The sequence below is a fragment of the Pseudophryne corroboree genome, unplaced genomic scaffold (genome assembly GCF_028390025.1).
Source record: "Pseudophryne corroboree isolate aPseCor3 unplaced genomic scaffold, aPseCor3.hap2 scaffold_221, whole genome shotgun sequence".
Taxonomy (NCBI): domain Eukaryota; kingdom Metazoa; phylum Chordata; class Amphibia; order Anura; family Myobatrachidae; genus Pseudophryne; species Pseudophryne corroboree.
The window spans coordinates 580,706-593,345 of NW_026968857.1; the positions used below are offsets into that span (position 1 = coordinate 580,706).

At 46.0% G+C, this 12,640-nt stretch overlaps 1 non-coding gene across 1 annotated transcript; it reads right to left on the reverse strand.

The window, feature by feature from the left end:
* Positions 1-12,297: 12,297 nt before the first annotated feature.
* Positions 12,298-12,371, reverse strand: TRNAN-AUU (transfer RNA asparagine (anticodon AUU)). The gene has a single exon. It is a non-coding gene; the product is annotated as a tRNA-Asn (tRNA).
* Between the last annotated feature and the right edge of the window lie 269 nt (positions 12,372-12,640).

Below are 12,640 nucleotides of genomic sequence, written 5' to 3' on the forward strand. Positions count from 1 at the left end.
GACTCAGGCAGGGGTGATAGGGAGATAGTGGGCTGCATATCTCTGCCTCACTGCAGCAGCACATTCCTGCTTCAATGACAGCAGCACATCCCTACCTCACTTATAGCAGCACATCCCTGCCTCGCTGACAGCAGCACATCCCTGCCTCGCTGACAGCAGTACATCCCTGCCTCGCTGACAGCAGCACATCCCTGCTTCGCTGACAGCAGCACATCCCTGCTTCGCTGACAGCAGCACATCCCTGCCTCGCTGACAGCAGCACATCCCTGTCTCGCTGACAGCAGCACAGCACTGCTTCGCTGACAGCAGCACATCACTGCTTCACTACCAGCAGCACATCCCTGCCTCACTGGCAGCAGCACATCCCTGCCTTACTGACAGCTGTATATAGGGCCTAATTCAGACCTGATCCCTGCTGTGCATATTCACACAACAGGAGATCAGGTCTGAAGTGCGTGTGTGCTGGTGCCGCAGTGCACCGGCACATGCCAGAGATGCGATCAGCATCTCTGCCCAATGAGCGCCTCTGCCTGATTGACAGGCAGAGGCGGTCACTGGGCAGGAGGAGTCGGGCCAGCGGCGTTGTGCCGCCATTTTGGGGGCACAGTCAGGACAACGCAGACATGACCGGACCGTATGGGGGCGGGCCGTGACGGCTGCGTGACCCGGACAGCAACGGGCCTTATTTACTAAAATCTCAGATAAATTTTATGGCATTTATGTGCAGTCTAGTTTGCACAGTTGATAGAGTGTTGATCTTGCACTATCAATGTAAGCCTCACATAGGTTTGATACACATGTAAGTTTGTTTTTATTTTACTACATTGTGGTTTGTGGCTCTATACCATGTAATGCATGTCTTTTAACAGTAGTCAAGTCTTCCAATGTGCTTGTTAGTGAAACCCAATAGATAGCTTTATTTTATTTTGTTTCTTCAAATATTGAATGCATATGTCTTATAACTTTTTTTTTTTTCAATATACAGGTTGAGTATCTGTATATACATTTTTATTATAAGATTTTCAATGACACAAGTACATCCAAATTGCAGATTATGGATTGTGAAGGACAAATCAACCATATAAACAATTTAAGCAATTTAAATTGCATGCAGGTAGTAGAATATCAAACTCCTTGGATGAGAGTTGGTCGTAATAAACTAGGATAGAAAAGAATAAAGTAGAAAATAAGATTTTAAACCTACCGGTAAATCTTTTTCTCGTAGTCCGTAGAGGATGCTGGGGACTCCGTAAGGACCATGGGGATAGACGGGCTCCACAGGAGACATGGGCACTTTAAGAAAGACTTTAGTTCTGGGTGTGCACTGGCTCCTCCCTCTATGCCACAGTTAGAGAAACTGTGCCCAGAGGAGACGGACAGTATGAGGAAAGGATTTTGTTAATCCAGGGCAAGATTCATACCAGCCACACCAATCACACCGTATAACTTGTGATAAACTACCCAGTTATCAGTATGAAAAAACAACATAGCATCAGTGCAGGACCGATGCAACTATAACATAACCCTTATTGAAGCAGTAACTATATAAAAGTATTGCAGAAGTAGTCCGCACTTGGGACGGGCGCCCAGCATCCTCTACGGACTACGAGAAAAAGATTTACCAGTAGGTTTAAAATCTTATTTTCTCTAACGTCCTAGAGGATGCTGGGGACTCCGTAAGGACCATGGGGATTATACCAATGCTCCAAAACGGGCGGGAGAGTGCGGATGACTCTGCAGCACCGATTGAGCAAACATGAGTTCCTCCTCAGCCAGGGTATCAAACTTATAGTATTTTGCAAAGGTGTGTGAACCCGACCAAGTAGCAGCTTGACACAGCTGTAGTGCCGAGACCCCTCGGGCAGCCGCCCAAGAAGAGCCCACTTTCCTCGTGGAATGGGCCTTGACTGATTTCAGTAACTGCAATCCAGCCATAGAATGCGCTTGCTGAATCGTGTTACAAATCCGGCGAGCAATAGCCTGCTTTGAAGCAGGGGCACCAATCTTGTTGGTTGCATACAGGACAAACAGCGCTTCAGTTTTCCTGACTCTAGCCGTCCTGGCCACGTAAATTTTCAAAGCCCTAACCACATCAAGTAACTCGGAATCCTCCAAGTCACGCGTAGCCACAGGCACCACAATAGGTTGGTTCATATGAAAAGATGAGACCACTTTTGGTAGGAATTGAGGACGGGTCTGCAATTCCGCTCTATCCACATGGAATACCAAATATGGGCTTTTATGTGACAAAGCCGCTAATTCCGACACTCGCCTAGCCGAAGCCAAGGCTAATAACATGACCACCTTCCATGTGAGATATTTTAACTCCACTGTTTTAAGTGGTTCAAACCAGTGCAATTTTAGAAAACTTAACACCACGTTAAGGTCCCAAGGTGCCACCGGAGGCACAAAAGGAGGCTGAATATGCAGCACTCCTTTTACAAAAGTCTGAACTTCTGGAAGAGAAGCCAATTCTTTTTGAAAGAAAATGGATAAGGCCGAAATCTGGACCTTAATAGAGCCTAATTTTAGGCCCAAATTCACTCCAGTTTGTAGGAAGTGAAGGAAACGGCCCAGATGGAATTCTTCCGTAGGAGCATTCCTGGCCTCACACCAAGAAACATAATTTCGCCATATACGGTGTAATGTTTTAACGTTACATCCTTCCTAGCCAGCCTGAGTCAGGTCATTCCCCTCATCAGGCTTTTGCAGAAGAAGCTGGAGACATTGAAGGAGGAGCTAAAACAGAGCGATTCCGCTAGGCATGTGGGACTTGTGGATGGAGCCCTTAATTCGCTTAACCAGGATTCAAGCTGTTGAAATCAGAGCAATAAATTTTGGCCACCGTGCTCGATCCTAGATTTAAAACCTACATTGTATCTCTCTTTCCAGCAGACACAAGTCTGCAGAGGTTCAAAGACCTGCTGGTGAGAAAATTGTCAAGTCAAGCGGAACGTGACCCGTCAACAGCTCCTCCTTCACATTCTCCTGCATCTGGGGGTGCGAGGAAAAGGCTAAGAATTCCGAGCCCACCCGCTGGCGGTGATGCAGGGCAGTCTGGAGTGAGTGCTGACATCTGGTCCGGACTGAAGGACCTGGCAACGATTACTGACATGTCGTCTACTGTCACTGCATATGATTCTGTCACCTTTGAAAGAATGGTGGAGGATTATATGAGTGACCGCATCCAGGTAGGCACCTGGCAGGAAAAAGAGGCAATTTGGAGGCCCTTGCACAAACTGGCTTTATTCTACCTAAGTTGCCCTCCCTCCAGTGTGTACTCCAAAAGAGTGTTTAGTGCAGCCGCTCACCTTGTCAGCAATCGGCGTACGAGGTTACTTCCAGAAAATGTGGAGAAGATGATGATCATCAAAATGAATTATAATCAATTCCTCCGTGGAGACATTCACCAGCAATTGCCTCCAGAAATTACACAGGGATCTGAGATGGTGGATTCCAGTGGGGACGAATTAATAATCTGTGAGGAGGGCGATGTACACAGTGAAAGGGGTGAGGAATCGGAGGATGATGAGGTGGACATCTTGCCTCTGTAGAGCCAGTTTGTGCAAGGAGAGATTGATTGCTTCTTTTTTGGTGGGGGTCCAAACCAACCAGTCATTTCAGTCAGCCGTGTGGCAGACCCTGTTGCTGAAATGATGGGTTCGTCAATGTTTTTCTTTTCAATCTAAGCCCCTGCAGTTTTCTGTAAGAATCTGCTTCGCTATGATGATCAACAAGTCACAAGGGCAAACACTCAGGGCTGGAGGCGTAGATCTTAGGACCAGCTGCTACAAGCATGGCAAAGGTGTCACTATCATTGGTGACACCCAGAGAGGCAGCGAGGGAGATTGTAATGCAGTGCGCGCAGATAAGCAGCGCAATGGTAAAATGGAGGCATGGTCTCATAGGTAGGGGTGTGGCCTGTTGGCCTGAATCTCCATTTTGTTGCTCCGGGTATCCCGGTGGTTGAGTGCTGCACCCGGGGACTAGTGTGTGAGTGGTGCTGGCTCCTGCACAGTGACAGAAACTGGGTGTTGCACGTAATGTCACAGTGAAACACCCATATTCTGTCACTGAAGAGGAGCCGGCACTTTGGTGTCACCCCCCTTGGCGGGTGACACTCGGGTGTGGGCCGCAACCCCGTTGTGATGCCACTGACCCATGGGAAGCTTTACGTGGCTTACCCATGTGTTAGTAGCCCCAAGCATCTTTTGTGTTAGTCCCTGAAGAAAAACTTCAAATATTTACAAATAAATTTTGTAATCAATGGGCCTAATTCAGTAAGGATTGCAAATTCTGCTAAGTAACAGAATTTGCAATCCTTTGGTTCGCATGCTGGGGCCACCCAGCATGCCGCCTCCCTTCTTGACCACGCTGAAATTGCAGTCGCAGAGCAGTTTAGCGTGATCATAAAAAATGGGTTAGCCTCCTGTTGGTGCAGACTGTATGTGTGCGCAGGAAGCCGCCACCATTTTTGTGATCGCAGCTGCTGCATGTGATGTCATACAACCGCTCTGACCACGCCTCCTGTTTCTCCGTTGCCGACCCCATTTTGAAGCCCTGCCCACGCACCGCTCCATCTCCGACTTGGAAATGGAGTGTTGCTGACCCCCCCCCCCCCAGCACTGATTGACAGTCAGAGGCGATCGCATTAACTGCGGGGTGCCGCAGAAAATGCAGGCGCATGCGTATGCTCTTAGCAATTTTTGCAGTTGGACTGCTTATTGCGATTGCAATCCAACCTGAATCAGGCTCTATTACCTATCACAATGCACTGCGGGTAGTACAAAATGGGGTTAATATAAGAGAAAACCCCCCAGAGCTGTGCTCCTTAACTGTCCCTGGTGGCTAGTGGAGCAGCTGCCCAGTAATCAGTGTCCACGCCAGTGCGCACATGGCCCGCCCCCTACAGCCACGCTGGATCACGGTATAGTGTGGGCACAGAAGTCCCTTACCTCCCTTTCATCAGCGGCCTCGTGATCCCGGAGGGCGCTGTGTGTGTGACTTACCTTAGGAAGAAACCGGAGCCTCCGCTGCAGTGACCCAGCAACCAGGGCGCGGGAGTATACTGCGCCGCTGGGAGTGATGGAGCTGCAGTAAAGATGTCTATTAGACCTAGCCTGCTGCAGCCCTTGTAGATTCTTATAAAAAAAAGTTCTTCTTTTCTTGTCAAAATTAATAGCTAAGAATAGGCTGCCTGAGGCAGCCCCCTCTTAAGTGGCCTGCTACTGAAGGCACCAACTACAAACTGAGCTCCCTGTTCATGGAAGCGAGGTTATAGAGTAGGGGGCGCTGAGCATCTTGGGAACAGTCAAAAGCTTTGAGCCTGTTGGTGCCTCAGATCAAGATCCTACTCTACACCCCAATGTGAATCCTTGTGGAGTCCAGTGTACCCCACAGAAGAAATGAATGTGTCACACCCATTGGCAGCAACATTAGAATAGCTGCTGATGGGCACAATTGAGAAAGGAAGGGGGGAAAACATTTGAATCCAGCACATATATGTAATTTGAATATGTAATTTGTACCTTCCTACTTTAAAATGTAATGGATGAACCTCACCCTGTGAGAACTATCTTCATGATCAAGAGATCTCATATGCAAGAAAAGCATGTGCTGGGATAGGGCTGTGGAGGGCGGCTGCTCGGGCACACACCCGTCAAGTTAAGGAGATTCAACTGAGGAAGCACAAGGGAACTGCAGGGAGACCACATATTTTCAGATGAACATGAGAGGGCGGAAGGCTGCCTAATACTGAAGCACCCTCAAACATCAAACCATATGCAACAACTAGTACAAGCATTCCTGGGGAAAGGTCTGCAGCAGACGGATTTGCATACGGTGATGTCATCCAAGCAATGGGCATAGTTGGCTGCAACCCTCGTCTGCATATGAAAAGAGAAAATGGTCACGCAGGGCATGGCGGCCTTTGTGGGGTTGCGCTTGGCTGACCCCTAGATCGCTTTATACACCCCCATCAGTGTGGGGCTCATGTTGGCCATGCCCAAGCCCCTGAAGCATTCAAGCTGATTTCTTGCAGCAGCTGGACCCAGTAACAGCTCCAGAGTTGCTCTACAAGACAAGTAAAAGGGTGTGAGCCCTGCAGCACCACCTGTAGTTTGCATACACACATATATAGGACAGCATCTCTTATATGCCCCAGGGGCAATAAAATAGTAGCCTTATCTAGGGTATCCGTCCATGCCGCTACAGCACTACACACCCAGGCCGACGCAATTGCCTGTCTGAGTAAGGTACCTGAATGTGTATAAATGGACTTCAGGGTAATCTCCTGTTTGCGGTCAGCAGACTCTTTGAGGGTAGCCGTATCCTGGGACGGGAGGGCTACCTTCTTGGATAAGCGTGTTAATGCTTTGTCCACCCAAGGGGAGGATTCTCATCGTAACCTATCCGTTGATGGGAAAGGGGAATCCTTTTGGAAATCTCCAGGAGATTCCCAAGCTTTTTCACATAACTCGTTCAGCTCGTGTGAGGGGGGAAAGGTTACCTCAGGCTTCTTTCCCTTGTACATATGTACCCTCTTGTCAGGGATAGGGGGCTCCTCTGTGATGTGCAAAACATCTTTTATTGCCATAATCATATATCAAATGTATTTTGCCAATTTTGGCTGTAACTTTGCATCATCGTAATCGACACTGGAGTCAGAATCCGTGTCGGTATCTGTGTCAACATCTGGATAGTGGGCGCTTATGAGACCCTGACAGTCCCTGCGACAAAGGATTAGGTATTGGTTGAGACCCTGACTGTCCCAAAGCTTCTGCCTTGTCTAATCTTTTGTGCAATGAGTTTACACTAGCATTTAAAACATTCCACATATCCATCCAATCAGGTGTCGGCGGAGACACCACGTTCATTTGCTCCCGCTCCTCTCTAATATAGCCTTCTTCCTCAGACATGTCGACACACGCGTACCGACACACCACACACACAGGGAATACTTTTACTGAAGACATTTCCCCCACAAGGCCCTTTGGAGAGACAGAGAGAGAGTATGCCAGCACATACCCCAGCGCTATATAACCCAGGAATAGCACAGTAACTTAATGTTTGAACAATCGGTGAGGGGGAACATCTTGAAACCCCAGTTTGTACCCTTGGGACACTATTTGTAAAACACACGAGTCCATGTCCGAATGAATCCAGAACTGACTGAAGAGTTTTAGACGTGCCCCCACTGGTGCGGGCTCCTGCAAGAGAGCCCCAGCGTCATGCAGTGGATTTGGCAGAAGCAGAGGATGATCTCTGCTCCTGCGATCTTGAAGAGGATGCAGACCTCTTCTCTCTTCTCCTTCCTCTACCTGCAAAGAAAGGGGAATCTTAACTTCTTGCATATCTATTGGGCCGAAATGACTGCATCAGATAATGATGCGTCTTCATCCGTTGGGAGGGAACATAGGGCAAGAAGGTTGACTTACCTGCGGGAGCTGCCGAGATCAAATTAACTAGGCAGTCACCAAACAAGGCTTCACCTTCATAGGGAAGAGACTCCCTTTCTTCTTGGAGTCAGCATCAGCATTCTCTTGGTGAATCCACAATGCCCTCCTATCCGACACTGCCATGAAATTGGCCCGTGAACTCAAGAGTCCTATATCCCTTGCAGTCTCACGTAAGTATGCTGCAGTGTCCTTGATATGATACAACGTAAGGAGTATCCCATCTCTCCAGGGTATCTATATCGGATGACAAGGTATTCGACCAATTCTTGAATACTACTACTCACCCATGCACATGTAATGGCAGGTCTAAGTAAAGTACCCGTGGTTACATAACTAGAAATAATGTAGCTTCCTGCATACGATCCGCTGGATTTGTGACAGGGCCCCGTGCAGAACAGGGGGTGACTCCCACTTTATTCTGTCCGCGGCGGGAAATGAATAAACAACCAGAATCCTTTTGGGGATTTGAAACCATCTTGTCGAGCTGGCCCAGACTTTCTCAAACAGAGATGGAGGAACGTTACATCAGCTTTCATTATATATCTATATATACATACATATAGACCCCTTTGTCAGGAACAGCAGGGTCTTCAGTGATTTTAATATGTCCTTAATATCCACAATCATGTACTGAATGCTCCTTGCCAATATTGGATCTAATCAGGAAACAATTATGGTCGACATAAGTATCAGTATCCGTGTCAGTATCAGTGTGTAGTAACTGGGCAAAATAACATTTTTGCGACCCAGCGGGGCCTGAGGGAAAAGAAACATAGCCATGAATATCACATCTATTCTCTACGTCTGTGTCTGGGACACAGATTTATCCAACCTTACTCTGATATTACTGAAACATTTACCCAGTCAGTTATTGGTGGTGCCAACAGGGCCACCATCATATGTCTGCATTCCTAATATAGTTTCCTCTTGGGAAAAACATTCAGCCACCGACATGTTGACACACATATACCAAGTACCCACAGACACACCGGCTTATGGGGGACAGACCGTCAGTAAATCTGTCAGAGGGACACAGAGGATTTTTCAGCTCACAATCCAGCGCCAAAAGTACACAGTCTGGGAAATAATAAACTCTATAGTGATAGACTTGTAATGCTCTAAAGATGTTCTGGTGAGGTGAGGAAGAAGCCCCGCCGCTGTAATGGCGCGTATCTGTCCCGCTCAGAAATAATTAATTACGCTAGCGGGGTAAGGACAGTGCCCAGGCACTAATGTCCACTTTTTCCAGCCTTTTGTGAGGAATTTATGCTGCCCAGGGTGCCCCCCCCCCCCCCCCGTGCCCTGCACCCTGCAGTGCCTGTGTTTGTGTGGGAGCATGGCGCGCAGCGTTCCGCTCGCTGCTCGGTACCTCAGAATGCCGTCACTGAAGAAGAAGTCTTCTGTTCTTCTGCTACTCACCTGTCTTCTGGCTCTGTAAGGGGGTGACGGCAGGCTGCGGGAGTGTGCATCTAGGCGTACCCAGCGATCAGCACCCTCAGGAGCTAATGGTGTCCTGTCAGCCTGAAGCAGAGCCATTGAACTCACTAGAAGTTGGTCATACTTCTCTCCCCTAAGTCCCACGAAGCAGGGAGACTGTTGCCAGCAGCCTCCCTGAAAATAAAAAAAACTAACAAGTCTTTTCAGAGAAACTCAGTAGAGCTCCCCTGTAGTGCATCCAGTATCACTGCGCACAATACTAAAACTGGAGTCTGGAGGAGGGGCATAGAGGGAGGAGACAGTTCACACCCTTTGAAAGTCTTAAAGTGCCCATGTCTCCTGCGGATCCCGTCTATACCCCATGGTTCTTAATGTGACCCCAGCATCCTCTAGGACGTATGAGAAAACAAATAACGCACACACGAGGAGGAGAGAACTAAGGAAGCTATAAGGAGAAGAGGGGAGGGAGGGGGGGTTGAAAGGTAAGGTAGTAAAGGCATATTGGATAAACTACAACCTTATACATATTCATTAATGTACCAGTAGTTAGAAGTAGAAGAGCTCTAACAGAAACCACAAAGCTTATCTAAAGCCACACCACACTGGATATGCCCAATCTCATTTGATTTTTGAAGCAAAGCAGTATTGGACTTTGTTAATACATGGATGGGAGACTGCTTGGTAGTATCAGATTCTTTAGGTGTTTTTAAACTACCAACACCATTTTCTTGGTACATTTAATTTTTACATGTATTCTTTTATGTACCAGAAGTTAGAAGTAGAAGAGCTGTAACAGAAACCACCAGCTCATCTACAGCCACAGCACACTGGATTTGCCCAATCTCTCCTGATCATGGAAGCTGAGCAGTGTTGGTCCTGGTTTTAGTACTTGGATGGGAGACCACAAGGAAATACCAGGAGCTGTGTGTATTTTTACAATACTAACACCGTTCTCTTGATGCATTCCATTTTGAAACATTGGGGCAGATCTATTAAGCCTGGTGAACTGATAAAGTGCAAGGTGATAAAGTACCAGCCAGTCAGCTCCTAACTGTCATTTTTCAAACCCAGCCTGTGACATGGCAATTAGGAGCTGATTGGCTGGTACTTTATCACCATGCAAATTATCATTTCACCAGGTTTAATAAATCGGCTGCTTACTCATTTATGTACGAGTAGTTAGAAGTAGAAGAACTCTAACAGAAACCACTAAGCTCATCTACAGCCACACCACACTGTATATGCCCAATATCACCTGATTTTAGGCCTGGTTTGTTCTTGGATGTGAGACCACCTGGGAATACCAGGTGCTGTAGGTAGTTTTATACTACCAACACCGTTCTCTTGATGCATTCCATTTTGAAACATTGGGGCAGATCTATTAAGCCTGGTGAACTGATAAAGTGCAAGGTGATAAAGTACCAGCCAGTCAGCTCCTAACTGTCATTTTTCAAACCCAGCCTGTGACATGGCAATTAGGAGCGGATTGGCTGGTACTTTATCACCATGCAAATTATCATTTCACCAGGTTTAATAAATCGGCGGCTTACTCATTTATGTACGAGTAGTTAGAAGTAGAAGAACTCTAACAGAAACCACTAAGCTCATCTACAGCCACACCACACTGTATATGCCTCTTCTTACATTCCGCTGCACTTATTGTGGGGTAGCCGCAATCCCTTCTGCTGTACGGTTCCACATTACATTGTTTCTTGTCACTTCCTGTTGATGCAGTAAGGAAACATCCAGGAATTACAGCAGCTTAGTTTTTTTTTTTTTTAACTGGGGCAATTTAGCTAGATCACAGGGCAATTTAGCTCCTTTGGTCCTTTTTTAGGACCAGTTAATCAGACAGTTGAGCAAACTGAAAAACAGCTAACAGGAAATTTCCACTTAAATGGTATTTTCTAATCTTATCTGACCATGACTAAGAATAAAGGATACACAAGATAAACTCTTAGAGCCATGGACCTTATCCATGTTTAAGCTCCATCAAATCTGTAATCAATAGCACTACATGCTCCCACTTTACCACTGTACTATATACTCTACCTGTGTTTTTAAGGTAAAAACACCATTTAACCCCAGTGACACTTGAATTAAAGCAGCAGCCTCTGGAATAGCATTCCTTAGCATTAATCCCAGGAAATCTGCAATCTTCACGCTCTTTGATAGCCATGCTACATTGCTGTTTACTTGGATGGAGCAGAGAGCACAACATCAGGACATAGGAAATATTACAATGCATGATAAGAAAGGTGTGAGCTCTACAGCAAGGCCTCTAACCCTTTGCCAGTGCCAAATACATAGGGCCTAACTCAGATCTGATCACAGCAGCAAATTTATTAGCTAAAACCATGTACACTGCAGGGGGGGGGGGTGTATAATATGTGCAGAGAGAGTTAGATTTTGGTGCGGTGTGTTCAAACTGAAATCTAAATTGCAGTGTAAAAACAAAACAGCCAGTATTTACCCTGCACACAAACAATATAACCCACCTAAATCTCTCTGCAAATGTTATATCTGCCCCCCCCCCCCCATCCCTGCAGTGCACATGGTTTTGCCCACTAGCTAACAAATTTGCTGCATCTGGGAATTACAGCAGCTTAATATTTCTTTTTACAGAAGGTTCAGCAAATTAAATTATTTAGTGAAATACTGTAATCATAACAGTTACAGGGATATTGTAGGTAGATTTATTGTCAGTGGATAAATGTAAAAATTAAACCCTTAGGCATAGTTCCAAAATGCTGTCATTGCAATCCAGATTTTAAGGATATCATGCTTGAGCACAGGTGACTTAATTAGAACTTCGGTCAATGTGAATTAACCATTGGACTCAACCATGGTTATCCTTAAAACCCAGGGGTCTATTTAAGATCGATCTTAATCGATGTTGGGCTTCCAGGTTGAAAAAAACACACACATTTGTTTTCACATTAAACAGACTTCCACATGAGAAAGCAGCAAGGATGCAGTGGCGTTAATGTTTCCTGGTGTCAACTTGTATTATTTCAGTAGACATTGAAATGAGGATGCATCTTGCTGCCTTTCCAATGAAGCAAGTTTAATTTAGTAATAGGTGAAAAACCATCCTTACAAAGGTGTTAATCAGAGACTTGGCTTTGTGGACACTTTTCAGAGAACAAATTCGTTAGCATAAAAATAAAGCCAGAAAATGAAGAGCTGTTTAATCACTCGATTGGATTTTTCTGCCAGCATATTTTTTTTCTCTGCAACCCACTGCTAAATTGTGCTTCCTAGCTGTTTTTTATAAAATCACTGAATCAAATCTAACTCTGATTACATCAGAGAAGGCCATGTACCCTACACCATAAGAGGAGGTTTGAAATTTTGACTTGTCTACTTAAATATCACCAAAATCTGATCACAAGGTTAATTACGTCCCTGGGTGGGATTGAACCACCAACCTTTTGGTTAATAGCCAAACACACTAACCGATTGCGCCACAGAGACACTTTGCAAAAGTCCATACTGACAAAGGCTAATAAGCATTCATCTAAAACGTTTCCTAGAAAAACTTTAAAAAGTCAATAATCTGGAGAGTTTTTGTAAGATGTTTCTTCCATCAACCAACGAAGAAACACATTGGTACTTTCCCATGATGAGTGAGTGCTTCAGGATCTCTTGCACTTACATGTGCAGCAGAGTACTGCAATGGAAGCATGCTGGGCCCATAACCCAGAGGTAGGCAGATTGAAACTATCCTCTGCTATATGCATTTT